Consider the following 15,931-nt stretch of genomic DNA (forward strand, 5'->3'; position numbering starts at 1 on the left):
CGGATTATTCCTCAATTCATAAATATTCCTCAGACTTCTCTTCTGAAATCCAGACTCAGCTCACTACTAGAATTTTCCACTGGATGTCTCATAGGTATTTTCAAATGGTCAAAATGGAACTTTTGATTCCCTTAAGCTCCTCTTTCTTCCTCAGCCTTCCTCAACCAAGAAAAAGACATAACAACTCTATCCAGTTAGTTGCTCAAGCCAGTAATCCCTGTTAAATGTAAGCTCCACAAGGGAAGGGATCTTTGTCTATTTTCATGGTTGATGGTCCCAAACAACTAGAGCAGTGATGGACACATACTGACTCAATATATATTGTTGAATGAATGATTCCCTCAATTTTTCTCATGCCTCACATCCCATGCATCAAGTCTGATTAATTCAACTTCCAAACCATATCCCACACATCTTCATCTCATGCCCACCACTCTGCTCATCTTCCTCCTAGATGTCTGAAAGAGCCTTTCTTTTTGTCTTGCTGCTTCCAGTTTTTCTCCTTGCCAATCTGTTCTGTTTATAGCATCAGATGATATCAGTCCTCAGCTTAAAATCCTTCAGGGACTTCCCATTGGGCTTAAAAGGGAATAAAAACTCCATTATTTGGCCTACAAAGCTTTGAATGACCATTGTCTAACTCTTCCACCTCATTTTATAACCCTTTCAAATTTTCTCATTAAGTTTTGGTCATTGGTCTTCCATCAATTCCTGGAAATTTCCAATCTCCTTCCATCTCAGGGCCTTTGCACTTTCTGCTTCTTTTCCTAGAGTGTTCTTCCCATTGTTTTCTGTATGGAGGGTTGTTTCTCAGCCTTTAAGTTTCAGCTTAAATGTCACTCTCTCAGGAAACCTCATTGACCATCCCCCCTAAAATAGCCCGCCTTGGTATTTTTCTTATTACATTTCTCCCATTATTAACATTAAAGAGAACCTATCATTATTTTGACCATTTGTTTGTTTAAATGTTTATCATCTCTCCTCATCTTTTCCCCTACTCCTCCCACAAATGTAAACTCCATAAAGTTAGAGACTCTGTCTGTCCTGTTCACCATCATATGCCACTGGGTCTGGTCTGTAGCATTTGCTCTACATTTATTGAATAATAAATGAATGACTCAGATGTGCTTCACCTATCAAGTTACATGTGCATTCCTAAGATATCTGGTCCTACCTTCACATTCATTTGAATGTTAAGTAATTCAGATACCAGCTGAGGTACCCATTCTTTCAGATTTACATATAGTTGAGAGGAACTCCCTCTCCTGCAAAAGTCCAATGCCCTCGTCAAGATGTTTTCGAATTCCTGATGTCTTAGGTTCTTAAGAGCAGTTCTGCTTTTCATTTTCTGCTCCTGGAAATTCTCAATCTCATTCACATCTCTTCTCATGCAGCTGTTCTTAGCTCTCTGCTCCAAGTTGACCCATATGAGAAACTCAGCTTTCTCTTTCTCATTGGCCTCAAACACCACCAAACCAGGCATATGAGGATACAGCAGACTTTGTTGAAGTGTTGGAGCACTGGTCAGGATGGAGAAGAGGCAGCCAGGGAAGCAGCAGAGTGTTTATACTACGGCACTATAAAACAAACGGCTTTACATTTCGACATTAAACTTTGCTGTCCTTAAGTGTCCTTTAGTCCCCAGCAGTAGCACCACCACCCTGCCATTGTTGATTTTTCACTGGTACCATTTCTCAGCCCCTCTTCTCCTCTGCCTTTGCTTTTCACCTCATTTCTTTTGGAAAGTGGCTTAATGTTCTCTTCCTGTTCTTTCAAACCAGAGGAGTGGTGGGAGGGGGCAGGCTGGGAGGAGAAAAGGAACACTTGTCTTCCAGATAAACAGAGGGCAATCTACTCCAGAAAAATAGTCCAGTCTCTTAGGAACAGTGGCTTCAGGTTATTGGGGTTTTAAAAAGCACTTTTTAAAAACTCCACTTTAGGGCTTCCCTGGTGGCACAGTGATTCAGAATCCGCCTGCCAATGCAGGGGACACGGGTTTGAGCCCTGGTCCGGGAAGATCCCACATGCCGCAGAGCAACTAAGCCCGTGAGCCACAACTACTGAGCCCACATGCCACAACTACTGAGCCCACGTGCCACAACTACTGAAGCCCACACACCTAGAGCCTGTGCTCCGCAACGAGAGAAGCCACTGCAATGAGAAGCCCACGCACCACAACAAAGACCCAACGCAGCCAAAAATAAATAAGTAAATAAAAATTTTTTAAAATTCTAAATAAAAAATAAATAAAAACTCCACTTTACCTACACATTCTCTGTGCCAATTAAGAGAAGTATATTTATTGCCATATGTGCCTACATTAATAGTGATATAGGGGACTTCCTTGGTGGCACAGTGGTTAAGAATCTGCCTGCCAATGCAAGGGACACGGGTGCGAGCCCTGGTCTGGGAAGATCCCACATGCTGCAGAGCAACTAAGCCCGTGTGCCACAACTACTGAGCCTGTGCTCTAGAGCTCGCAAGCCACACTACTGAGCCCGCATGCCACAACTACCGAAGCCTGCGCCTAGAGCCTGTGCTCCGCAAGAAGAGAAGCCACGTGATGAGAAGCCCGTGCACAGCAACGAAGAGTAGCCCCCACTCGCCACAACTAGAGAAAGCTTGCGTGTAGCAACTAAGACCCAACGCAGCCAAAAATAAGTAAGTAAATAAAATTTTAAAAATAGTTATATATATATATATATATATATATATATATATAGAGAGAGAGAGAGAGAGAGAGAGAGAGAGAGAGAGAGAGATGGAGAGACAGAGAGATAGAGTGAGAGAGAGACAGAGAGAGAGGTTTGGCAATTGTTTTGTTGTTTTCCAAAGAGCTCCTATAGATAGGCAAGAATTCAGTGAACTTGATTCTCTGTGAGTCAAGACTTTGGAGTCTAAGCAATGATTCCCCTTGACTGGGTCTGCATTCACCTCACCCAACCCGTTCATGCTGATACCTGTTATACCTGGGCTCAGGTTGGCCAAGTAACCAAGCTGGCAGAGTGATCTGGGGAAAGGGTTTAAAGACATTTACACAGGTTCCAGTTAAGATCAGAGCCAAGGAAGAGTAAGAATCCTCATTTGGATGTACAGTTTGGGACATCGAAGGGAATGGTCTGACTTGATTTCCAAAGAAACACTCTGAGCACATAGGAAAACTCACACATCTCAGAAACAATAAAGAAAATAATTAAAGGACTACGCTCCTCTGGTGAAAGAGATTGAAACCATTTTCTCTAGGTGAAAACAACTGAGAAGGTCATGTATAGATTACCCAAGAAGCATACTAGCTGACTCTCCAGAGCCCAGAGCCAAGAATACTCTCAGACTTCAGTCTGTGATTGAAGTAGCTTCCCTTTGTTCTAAGTGCAAGTTGATATATTCGAGACCATTCAGGCTCCCAAAACTTGGTCTCTGAATACGAAGAATTTATACCTTTAGAGAGAGTTCTGACCCACTGCTGGCTTGCTTAAATTATGGGGAATGGGGCCATAAATAGAATGATCTGCATTAGTTTTTGTGTGGGTTACTGAGTGACATACATGCCAAGTAATCTAGAGAGGATGGAGGTGGGACTGTCCCACCACCCCCGGTGAGGGGGAAAAGGAGAGGTCATTGCTGTTCTGTGCTCTCTCCTTCCCCACCGAGGGCAGAGGGGGCCAGTCCTCGCCCCAGCTCACTGTCTCTCCCAAAGTGTCCCCTTTGTAAACTGAAAAATCAAGGGAAGCAGAGGTGGATTCTTTGCCTTTGAAGGGATCTGTGGCCTGTGCATTGGGACGAGCCACAGTACCTCTGACAAGAATTGCACTCTTGCTCTCTGAATGGCCCCTACGGCCCACTGTTCTCCCACCCCTTCTCTGCCTCTTGCCTTCTCGAGCACTACGCCCCTATCCCAGGTCAGTGGAGGCCATCTGGTCAGAGCTAATGAACTCCTGCTCCTGTTCCTCTCCTCGCCTTCAGGCATAACTCACTCGGGAGATCCAGAGTGAGGACTGAAGGGCTTCTGGACTAATGTCTGTGGCCAACAGGTGAGCCAAAGTCCTCATATCCCCTTCACTGAGTAGTTTTGTAGTCCAGGCATTGCTATGGCTCTCCCTTCTCCCAACTCCCTCCAAATTCAATCCACAGGCAAGACTTTCTATAGATCTCTCAAAGCCTGCTCACTCCCACTGCCACCAGCCTCACCCAACCTAGACTCCTGCATCGGCCAGTTCCAGCCTCTTCCTTTCCCTTTTTGCTTCTCTTCCTGTTTTCCACACACCAGCCCGAATGATCTTTTAAAATGTTAATCAGATGATATCACTGCCCTTCTAGAGTCTCCAATGCGAAGGCAGCTTCAGAATTTCTATACAGGTTGTATAGAAATTGTGGAACAGCAATTAAAGAATGAGGGGAGGGGGCTTCCCTGGTGGCGCAATGGTTGAGAGTCCACCTGCCGATGCAGGGGACACGGGTTCGTGCCCCGGTCCGGGAAGATCCCACATGCCGCGGAGCGGCTGGGCCCATGAGCCATGGCCGCTGAGCCTGCGCATCCGGAGCCTGTGCTCCGCAATGGGAGAGGCCACAGCAGTGAGAGGCCTGCGTACCGTAAAAAAAAAAAAAAAAAAAGAATGAGGGGAGGAAGGACTGGTGGGGATTATGAGGCAGGGTGGGTGTGGAGGGGATGGGGCGGCAGGGAGGCCCCAAACCACTTTGAACAGAATCCACTGTATTCCATGGCTTTAACGTGCCTGCATGGAGTAGCCCTTCTCTTTCTTTCTGCCCTCAGGTCGTCCCATTCTCCCTTTGTTTACCAGTCCTTCCCACAAACCAAGCTTGCTCTGACCCTGTTCTGTGCTTCCCATAGGTCCTCCCCTCCACCTCTGCTACTGCAGGACTGGATGCCCCTTGGCCAGCATGTCACCTCTTCAGAGTGGTCTTCTCTGACCTCCCTGTCTATTCTTCCTTCTTCCTCTTTCTCATTATTCTGTGTCACCGCACTGTTTTCTTCACAATACTTTTCCCAATTTTGTCAGTCTTCCTGACTAGACTGTAAGTTCCAACATTGCAAAAAGCATATCAATTTTGTTCATTGCTGTTTCCCAGCTCCTAGCACAGTGCCTGCCATCGTAGGCACTCAAAAAATATTTGTGAATGAATGAATGAATGAAATGTACACTGGCTGGCTGTATTATTTCTCTTCTGGTCAGAAGAGTCATGTGTAGCTAAATTAAGAAAGTAGCAAGGATTAATAGCAAATTTGGGCTCTGCACACAGAGCTTCAGAAATTCAGGTGCATAATCCTAAAAACTGGAGTTGAAACTATAGATGTGTTATCAATGGACAGACGGATGGTGCCTGAACCCAGAGAACAGGTATCAGGGATTTGGGAACGGACACTGAGACATATATCACCACCACATTTTAAGTACTGAATACGTCTAGAATCATATGGTCTAGTGCAGGGTTTCTCAGCCTCCATACTATTGAAACTTGGGGCTGAATAAGTCTTTGTTGTGAGGAGCTGTCATGTGCATTGCTGGACATTTAGTAGCATCTGTGTCTTCTACACACTAGATGTCAGTATCACCCCATCATCTGTGGTAAACAACCAAAAATGTCTCCAGAAATTGCTAAATGTCCCTGGGGAACAAAATCATTCCAGTTGAGAACCACTGGTCTAGAGGAACACTTAACCATCTTCAGGTGAGTTGCAGTGAAACCTTGGGTACCACAAAAGGAGACTAGAAAACTAGATTGGTAGTACCTTGCTTTTTATTCCTGGCATGAGGACTAGCACAAGGTATTCAAAGGCCGAAATGTGTCATCAATCTAGTTTTAGCTTCAGAAATAGACAAAAGATCTAGAGGATGAAGCTTGAAGCTCACTAGAGATTTCCAAAAGAAGAAGGAGGTGAATTAAATATGACTAGATAAAATAATTCATGCAACAGAGGAGGATTTAATTACGGGTGACTGCAGTCTATGAATGTGAATCCAAAATGTGCCAAAGGCACATCATGCAATGATGACTGAAATAATGCTCATCATAAATGACCGGATTATAAACCAGGGCTTCCTGGATGGCACATGTGGAATGAGCTGCACATGGCAGTGGCCTTAGTCAATAGGCAAATCCAGGTAAGCAGTCCAGAAGCTGACAAACTGATGGTATCATTGGCCCATTGTACTGGGATGAGAGTGCTTTATAAATTGTCTTGACATCAGTCCGAGCACTTAGAAAACCAGAACTAAGGTTTCAGGTCTTAGGTCTGGAAGGATGTGGCATGTGCGGAGATAAATGGAGTAGAGGGAAATGATAGGAATGAGTCAGAAGTGAAACACGCTCTACCCACTCGAAATAAACGACCAAACCGTACTGCAGAAATGCAAATTTCGACACAGAGAAGGCTGCAAAACGGTTAAGTAAATCAGTGTCGAAGGAACTTGGAATGGAAAAGTGATTACAGTACAGAGCCCTCCCAAGGAAAACAGGAAACACGCTGCACTGGGAGGAAAGCACAAAACCTTTCTCAAACAGACAATTCTACATGCAAATGGAAACTTGAAAGGAGATACGGAGCCACCAACTCTCACACAAACACTCAGTAACCACATAACAGCTGCCTGATGCAGAGCTGCGTCTGTGAATATGTCTTTGAAATTATCAGTGGCAACAGCTGAATAGGACAGAAGCTGTGAAGGCTTCTCTGTTAAGAGAGGCTTTTAGAAAAGATGTGGGAGACCACAGACTTCATGATTTCAGCAGCAAGAGAAAAGTGTTTTGAAGCTCTAAGCCATAGCTTGAATGTAAGAACCGCTAAGAAAGTTATGTTTAATTACAAAGAAATCAGCAGAAATTTTCAGTGGGGAAACCGTCCTGCAAATCTGTGAGGTTAAACTGCAAAGGAAAATGTTAATGGCTGAAGCAGGCTATCCAAATAATTTAAGCATCTTTCTGGAAAGCATTTGACACCGTTCTTTGTAAAAAAAAAAAAAAAAGAAAAAAAAGAAAAGAAAACCCTAATCTGCAAAAATATATTCTGGCATTTACGAGGCAAGCTATTTTGATCACAAGGAGAAAAAGAAGCCCCCAAACCAATTTTGAGATAGGCTATCGGATTACAGTCAATATTCTGGCATGGCAGGAAGAACACTGAGGCTCCTCTGAAATACCATGTGCAGCTGTGATAAGGACATAAATATGGAGAAGGTGGAGCAGAGAGCAACCAAATGATAAAAGAGACTCAAAGGTGACATACTTTACATTAGCACGTATCTTGCAAAATCAGCAACTGCACAGCACTTGGTCAGCAAAGAGGGAGATTTATGAGAGAATTTCATTGAGATGTTAGGGAAAAATCTAAAGGGATTACCGATAATGCAGCAGGGCTGCTTAACTTTGAATGTAAGACCAGGGTCTGCAAATTCAGGTGAATAAAAGAAAGAAATTAAAAATATTTTTCCTGTTTGTTTGTTGTGGGAGGGTTTGGGGTTTTTGAGGTGGGGAGAGGAGTCTTGAGGGGTGTTGAATGGGAAAGAGGAATTGTCAGGGCTGTGGAAAGGATAAAGAAGAGAGCATGGGACTGCCCTGGCGGTCCAGTGGTTAACACCCTGCACTTCCAGTGCAGGGGGCATGGGTTTGACCCTTGGTCGGAGAAGATCCTGCATGCCACGTGATGGGCCAAAAAAATAATAAAGAAAGAAGGAAGGGAAGAAAGAAAGGAAGAAGAGCATGAATTTTACAGTATCTTGGACATGACAGTATAAACTAGAGAAACAGACATTTTTCTCCTTGGGTCCACCTTTGGTTTTATACATAAATACTTCCCTTCGTGGGTCCACCTCATAAGTGGATTTTGTATAACCCTGCTCTACAATGTAGAAAGCAACTTGTCTCACTGTGATAGAGAATCTGGGTCACATAGATCAGAGCTCTTAATGTCCTCTCTGGCTCCTTTCTTCTGACATTTCAAGGCCAAGTGCTTAGCCAAGATTCAGCCCAAATTCCATCTCCTCTGGAAAGCCTTTGCTGGCTTCTCCATTGAAAGCGATCTCTTCCTGTTCTGAACTCTTCCACCATATACTACCTTTCACATTCATCTGACACTGTTTAACTGCCAGAAAGAGGAAGCCAACTCGATTATAAGAAATTTAGAGGCAGGAACAATATCATATATGTTTTGTGTTTTCCCTTAATACCTTTCATTGCACATTTTGGTAGAGGCGTTACTCCTTTGGTAAAAGAGTTAACTTAAAAATGAGTTATGTTTGGTTGATGAAGTACACACAGAATCTCATAATGAGCTCACTGAATCTTATTATCCTAGGAGAGCCATTCAGTGGGGTTCTGTTGTGGTAATAATAATAGCTACTGTTTATTGTCCCATTACTATATACTTAGCATAAGTTATGACAAGAGGAAAGAAAAAAAAAAGAATCGAGAGGAGGGTATGTCATTTTGAGTGGTGAAAAGAAGCAGGAACAGATTAAAACTGGGAGAGAACTGGGATCTAATTCTAATTAAGATTTTTAAATGGAAGAGATCAATTTTCTTAGAAAAGAGAAAAAGGACTTTTAAATGCTAATGTACGGCTATATTTACATTACATTATTTCATTGTTTTCATTTGGTGATCATACTCTACAATATACGAGTGTGTACCTATACATATGTAAATGTATTTTTTAAAGTTCTAGAGGGACAGACACCTGCTAATAACTGTGATTTCCTCTAGGGAATGAAGTAACTAAGTGATTGAGTAAACCCAAACAAGACCTAATTTATGTGACCACAGCCAGTACGGGGTGTGAGAAGAGAGAGAGAGAGAGAGAGGAGATGATTGAGGACTTTTGATTTACCTCTATTTGTGGATTATTTTTATTTTTATAAATGCGTATTCACGTGTGTATCAGCCAGAGTCTGTCAGAAGAAATAAACCACCTCAATTATTTTAACAGTGAGAATTTAATATAAAGAATTTTAAACTAGATATTACAGAACTGAAGAGGTAAAAAGGGGACCCTGAAATATCACAGGGGTAGTAGCTGCACAAAGCAGCCATCACCTAGGCCTGGGGAACAAAGAGAGGAGGTTGGGATTGTTACACTTTAGGAGTTTGGAGCTTGGCTGGTGTTACTGCCTTAGGCCCTCCCAGGACAGATTCAGACCTCTGACAAAGTGGTGTCTGCAAAGGTTGGGAAAACTGCAAACTGGAATCACCTGCCTCTGGGGAGGGCTTAGGGTGAAGGGCCATAGCTGGGCAACACCACAGAAACAGGAAGCAAGCAGGAAGCAGCTAGTTCTTCCTCTTCCTGCGACCTTTCTGTCTCCCTTTGGCGCCCCCGCATGGAGACAAGTGGCTGAGCATTTTTCTCAGTCGCAGAGCATGTGCATAGCTTATTAATTAACCTATTTACAGCTTATCGATTAAGCTGTGCTGCAAACTCTATGATCCTGGGGGATGAAGTAAACAGTTCAGCTCTATCATAATCACAGGAGTCATAAATGGCCTCAGAGAAGTTATAAATGGACCCTATGCTTATGTGGAACCAGTTTCCTTGGAGAGGAACATTAGTTTGGTAGAGAGTACACATGGCTAGGAGCCAACATTTTTTATTCTCTTTCTGGCTCTGCTACTGAGTGGGCAGTCTTATATAAGACACATAATTTCTTGTAAAATAACAGTAATAAAAACTAATTCTTGTATGGTGCTTATCATGCATCAGGCACTAAGTGTTTTACGTATATTAACTAATTTAATCCTTGCGACAGTGCTATGAGGAAAGGGACTTTAGTTACTTCACCTACGGTCACAAAAGAGTGAGGAAAAGACCAGAGTATGAACTCAGCAGTCTGATACACAAATTTTCTCTTCATTACCAAGCGTTGCTGCCTCGCAAACATCTATATGAGGCTTATTACATGCCAGGTACCTTTTTATACCCTTAAAACAGAGAAAGCCCCTCTGAGGTAAGGACTGTCTCCCCCATTTTACAGATGAGGAAAATGAATCCAGGAGGCTCTCTGGCCGCCATTTCTCTGTCTGTCAAATGAGGAGGTTGGATCAGCTGACACTGAAGGATGTTTCTGCAAGATGCTAAGATTCTATTATAAAAGAACTCAAGGGTCCTGGCTAAAACTGGACTAGAAAGACTCATCTTACACGTTTGCAGACCCTCTGATCTCACAAACTTGATAATAGCCCAGTCGTGTACAGAAGTACAAAAATTGCCAACTTGACACTGGTTATTATTCCTCGTCATCTATTCTCTTGCTAGGAATTAGATGGGAAATAAAAGGAAGGGGGTCAACAGCTTTTTTAAAAAAATTCATTTAGGATAGTATGTTTTTCGCTTTTGGCAAGTAGCTCCGAGACCATATCCACATCGGACTATAACCCTTCGTGTTAAATTGGGAAGGGGATAACACAAACTTTTTATTACCTTGCTCTCCCCCATTTTTATACTGTTTGACTTTTAGATTTTCAGTCTATCACAAGCCTTTGAGATAGGTTAGTATTTTCACAGTAGAAAGGTTCAGAGACTAGGGAAGCTCAAGATCTTGCCTGAGGACAGCCACCTGATAAGAACTGAACTGGGATTTGAACTTGTGATGAGTTTTACCTAAAGTGACAGTATCAGGACTGCTAAGACTAAAATTGATCTTGCCTTAGAAATCCTATTTTTTTAAATAAAAACTCTTCTGTCAGTGTATATAACCTTGTAACTCTTGACAAGTCAGGGATAGGGACACTGATAAACCTCCAGCCCTTCAGCCAAGTGACCTGACACCAATGAGTCGCTGGCAGCATCACTGTAGCAAGTCACAGGCCAGCCACGTCCCACGCTGACACCGTCTGGGGGTCCACAGGTCTCTAATGTCCCTGGGAACTTCACGCCACACTATGGGGCCTGGTATGTGAAATATGGCAAAACCTTTAAGGACCTCAGGAATTCAGTGCTTTTTTTGTAGGACAGACACCCATCTTCTTAGAAATGTTCCTGTAAAAAAAATTGTGCAGGTAGGCAAAATCTAGCCCTCTCTGTTCACCAACAGATGACTTTAGCCAGCATGTTTACAGTGCCACTTTTATACAAAAGTTCCCAATAGGGCTTCCCTGGTGGCGCAGTGGTTGAGAGTCCGCCTGCCGATGCAGGGGACACAGGTTCGTGCCCCAGTCCGGGAGGATCCCACATGCCGTGGAGTAACTAGGCCCGTGAGCCATGGCCGCTGAGCCTGCGCGTCTGGAGCCTGTGCTCCGCAACGGGAGAGGCTATGACAGTGAGAGGCCCGCGTACCGCAAAAACAAAAAGTTCCTAATAGTCTTGTGGACCCTAATCTGCTGGGAGATGAGGGTTTCCCGCAGTAACAAGAGGCCTGTCTCAGAGAGAGGTCTTGATCCCTCATTTGAACATCTGTAGAGCCCCTTAAATTGTTTAGACAGGAATGAAAATGAAGGGAGGAGAGCAAACCTCCCCAGGGAATGGTCCTGGAATGCAGGTTCCATGTGATTTACTCTAAGAGGAGTTCAGTGGAAAGAGGGTGGAGAGCTGCTCCAGTTTCTCCCCCTCCCTCCCCGGAAAGGCCAGAGTCCTTTGGGAATCCTATACTCCCCTGTACAACACACCTCCCACAGCTTGTGCCCCTTGTCTGCCTCCAACTTGGAAGTGAATGACTGTAATCAACTATCAAGGTCAATAGCTAATTGAATCCAACACTACTGAAGGGAAGTTGGAAGGCTTTGGGGGTTTGTTACATCGGGTTCAAATCCCAGGTCCTCCATCGACTGTGCAAATCGATGCAGGTACTTTGAGCCTGGGTTTCTTCATTTGACAAATGAGGTGATAATACTCTTCTCATTGGCTGGTGTATTTATTTGTTTCCTATGGCTGTCGTAACAAAGTACCACAAACTAGGGGCTTAAAATAACAGAAGCTTTTTCTCTCATAGTTCTGGAGGCTGGAAGACTGAAATCAAGGTATCAATGAGACTATGTTCTTTCTGAAGCCTCTAGAGAAGAATCCTTCCTCGCCTCATCCAGCTTCTGGTGGCCCTTGATGTTCCTTGGTTGATGGCAGCGTAACTCCAACCCCTGCCATCTTTGCATGGCCTTCCCCTCTGTGTCTCTGTTCTCCCTTCTTATAAGGATATCGTCATTAGATTTAGGGCCAACCCTAATCCAGGACGATCTCATCTCGATCTGCAAAGACCCTATTTCCAAATAAGAACAAATTCTGAGGTTCGAGGTGGACATGAATTCTTGGGGGTGGGGAGGCGCTACCAACACAGGATAACTGGTTAGGGGGTTGAATGAGAAGGTTGCAGTTAAAGCACCTCATATAATACCTGCGCATGATAGGTCTTTAATAAATACAGGGGTGGATATTATTTTGTTATTATTGCTGCAGCTGGGGTCATCTTTGCTTTTCTAGGGAATAAAGAAAAAGGTTTGATTTGGGAATGAAAGGACAGGGCTGAGGTGTAGCAGGGGAAGGGGCAGCGGAGAAAAAGTAGGAGGTTTGGAAAGCGGGAGGAGAAGGTGCTGAAGGGACACACATTGCCTGGGCTTGCTTGGTTCCCGTGCCCTCAGAGGCCAAGGCCTGGGATGCACTCGGCATTAGGCAGGAAAACTGGACACCTCAGCCTGGCCCAGGCCAGCCGCCTCCCATTGTGGCCTCACTTCCCTGAGGGATAAGAAACTGAAGAATCTGGGGAAAGAAACGCTCTATGTGCCCACTTCTTCCTCTCCTTCCGGTACAGGTATTTCAGAATTTTTCTTATGGGAGTGGGAGAAGAATTGACTCTGGAAGCAAGAGTCGCAGAGTGTAGAGGCCTCCTCCCTGAAAAGTAAGTGAATCTCAGCGCTGAGTGTGGAGAGAAACTCCTGTTATTTCAGAAGATTCCTGAGTCCTGGAAATGAACCAAGCATAACAAAAATATGAAGTCAAAGGCAGCTGGAAAAGCTAGGCCCCTTCCTCCCCAAGGCCAGAACGATGGGCATCCTGGATGCTCTAAAATTAAGTCAATGCAATTCTGAAGACACCAAAATTTCATCCTGATGTAAATTTTACACTGCCAAGCACTGTAGCTAATGGTTTGATATAACTGTGGTACATGTTTAGGTCACTGGAAGAGATCGAACGGCAAGAAGTGAGTCATGACTAAAAATCATTAAGTATAAAGATCCTCTTGAAGTCTAACTTCTTTCCTCCGGAGACCAGCCCTAGTAGCCTGTCAGCCAGGTGTTTGTTTTTTTGTAAGTGTTCATGAATACTCAGACAGTCTAAGTTCATGGGCTACTTCTCAGAATAATGTTTTAAACAAAACAAAACAAAATAAAATAAATAAAGTAGTACAAAGCAAACTAATAATATCAAAAGACAGTTATTAAAATACCAACAATGAAACAGCAGATTTGTGATATGGTCCATATGTGCTTCTTTCTTAATGTACTAAATCACAAGATCTAGCAGCAGGTCCTACAGCTACTGTAATTTTGGAGTAAGGAGGGATATAAACGATATTTCAAGATCTCTGCAGAAACCGTGGTGAGCTTGACAAATATCCGTGATTTGCTGTCTACATTCATAATTGAAGAAAATGCTAAATTTCAGTTGGAGGGTAGTGGAAATAAACACAGTTCTTTTCTCATCCGAGTTCACAGAATTCTATTCTTAGGGATTGGTGGGCCCCATATTTAGAACCCCTATTCTGAGCAAACTTTTCAAAAGTACCCAATTTTTGGTGGGGCTCTGCCAGCAAGCCCAAGTACCAATTCCGTTATGTTAGCAAAGGAGGCCCCCCGCTGGCCAAAATGCGCATGCCATCCATCCCAAAGCATTTAATTGGCCGTGTTAGAAAACAATGGGTCAGGCAATTAATTCACTGACTCACATCAACAAATGAAGCGCGGAAGGCTGCTTGTCAGCCAGGCCCCGGGGTATCTAATCAGTACAGATTTAAAGGCCCCATTTGGCTCAATGGGCAAGTGCTGATGGCTTGTGCTGTTGTTCATTAGCAGAAGAGGTGATGCCTGCCTGGACTGCTGTTTCTAAGGGGGCCGCTTTCTCCTCTCCTGGTCAACAAATGCGGCAGATTGCTTAAAGGTTAGATTTCCCCAGGGGCTTGTCTGACCAGGGTCTTTAAACTCTGCTTTCAGTGCTTTTGGAGCTTGGAGCCAAGGGCAAAAGAAGAAGAGGAGATACGAATTCAGGACTTAGTATGTGCTAGAAACCAGGCTAAGTTATTTTCACTTAAGCTCTTGCAGTTAACTCCTCAAGCAATCCTGCATGAAGTTACTATTATTATTATTTACAGAAGTAACTGAGGCTTGGAGAGGAAAGTTGTCACTTGCTCATGGTCACCGTGAATGCATGGCTGTGGGCTAGGGGGACGCGTAGCACACCTGATGCCCAGTTTCTGCCGCCAGAGGCAATGAGATTCCCACACCAGTGCCGACTACGGTTAGCACAGAGTTCTGGGGCCTGTTGTCTGGTTTGAGCCCAAGGCTTCACTCTTACTGATGGCGTGAACTTAGACAAGTTTACTAATCATTCTGTGCCTCAGTTTCCCTATCTGGAAAAGGAGGATAATAACAGTACCGGTTGTAAGGGTTGTTGTAAAGATTAAACGTAAAACCCACAGAACGGTGCCCAATATCTGTAGATATTCAAGGACTGATAGCTATTATTACTCCGAGAAGATACTGCCTCCTGAACACAAAAGCAGCAACACAGCAGCCAACAGCCTAAACCAGCGTTCCTCAACTACAGGCAGTTTTGTTCCCCAGGGGGGCATTTGGCCCCATGTCTGGAGACATTTTTGGTTGTCACAACTAGGGCCCATCTAATGGGTAGAAGCCAGCGATACTGCTAAACATCCTGCAGCACACAGGACAGCCTCACCACGAAGAATTATATGGCCTCACATGTTAACAGTGCCGAGGCCGAGAAACTCTGCCCTAACCCCGAACACCAGCGAGGTGGAGAATATTTTGCCAGTTATGATGAGGGGCTAGGTTGAAACTGGAAGCCCCCATCCTAACGGAGGGAGGCTAGGTAATAAGCAAGTAAATAAACAGGAAACTATTAGATGACAAGAAATTCTGTGATAAAAATAAGGCAGAGTGGCCGACAGAGAGTGATGGAGGTGGGCTCCTTCGAGTGGATGAGCAGCACATATTCTTAGAGGAGGTGGCGTTTAAGCAGGACTTGAATGACGGGAAGTGACCAGACATTGAAGATCTGAGCAAAGAGCCTGGATGACAAAGGAACAATTCCTGCGAAGGTGTCAAAGCAGGGACAACCTTGATGTGACTGAGGACAGAAAGAATAGGAAGTTAGCAAGTAGTGGTAGGGAGGGAAATAGAGAGTCAAATAAAATTCCAATAAGGCCTCACAGACGGCTTCCTTTAGATAGTCCTACTTTTTTTTTTGCGGTATGCGGGCCTCTCACTGCTGTGGCCTCTCCCGTTGCGGAGCACAGGCTCCGGATGCGCAGGCTCAGCGGCCATGGCTCACGGGCCCAGCCGCTCCGCGGCATGTGGGATCTTCCCGGACCAGGGCACGAACCCGTGTCCCCTGCATCGGCAGGTGGACTCTCAACCATTGCGCCACCAGGGAAGCCCAGTCCTACTTCTTGATGTACTTACCCCCTAGGAAAAAATCTTGCCTCAAAGTATTTGACAATAACTAAAATATGTGATTTGTTATGTGATATTAATTTTAAGTTGGTTTTAAAATTGTTGTTGTTGTTTCCTTTAGGAAGCAGTAACAGGGAGTCTCTTCCCTGGCAAAGAATTAGTTAACAAGGTCAATTATTGGATTTGGTACTTCCGGTTTGAGATAAACCATATTGTGTCTTCCTGTTCTCTGTAGCATGGGGCTTGTTCAAATGCAGTACCATAAGAGGAAGTTTAAAAGGAGGGAGACCAGAACACAGTTCCATTT

The sequence above is a fragment of the Mesoplodon densirostris genome, chromosome 8, assembly GCF_025265405.1.
Source record: "Mesoplodon densirostris isolate mMesDen1 chromosome 8, mMesDen1 primary haplotype, whole genome shotgun sequence".
Lineage (NCBI taxonomy): Eukaryota > Metazoa > Chordata > Mammalia > Artiodactyla > Ziphiidae > Mesoplodon > Mesoplodon densirostris.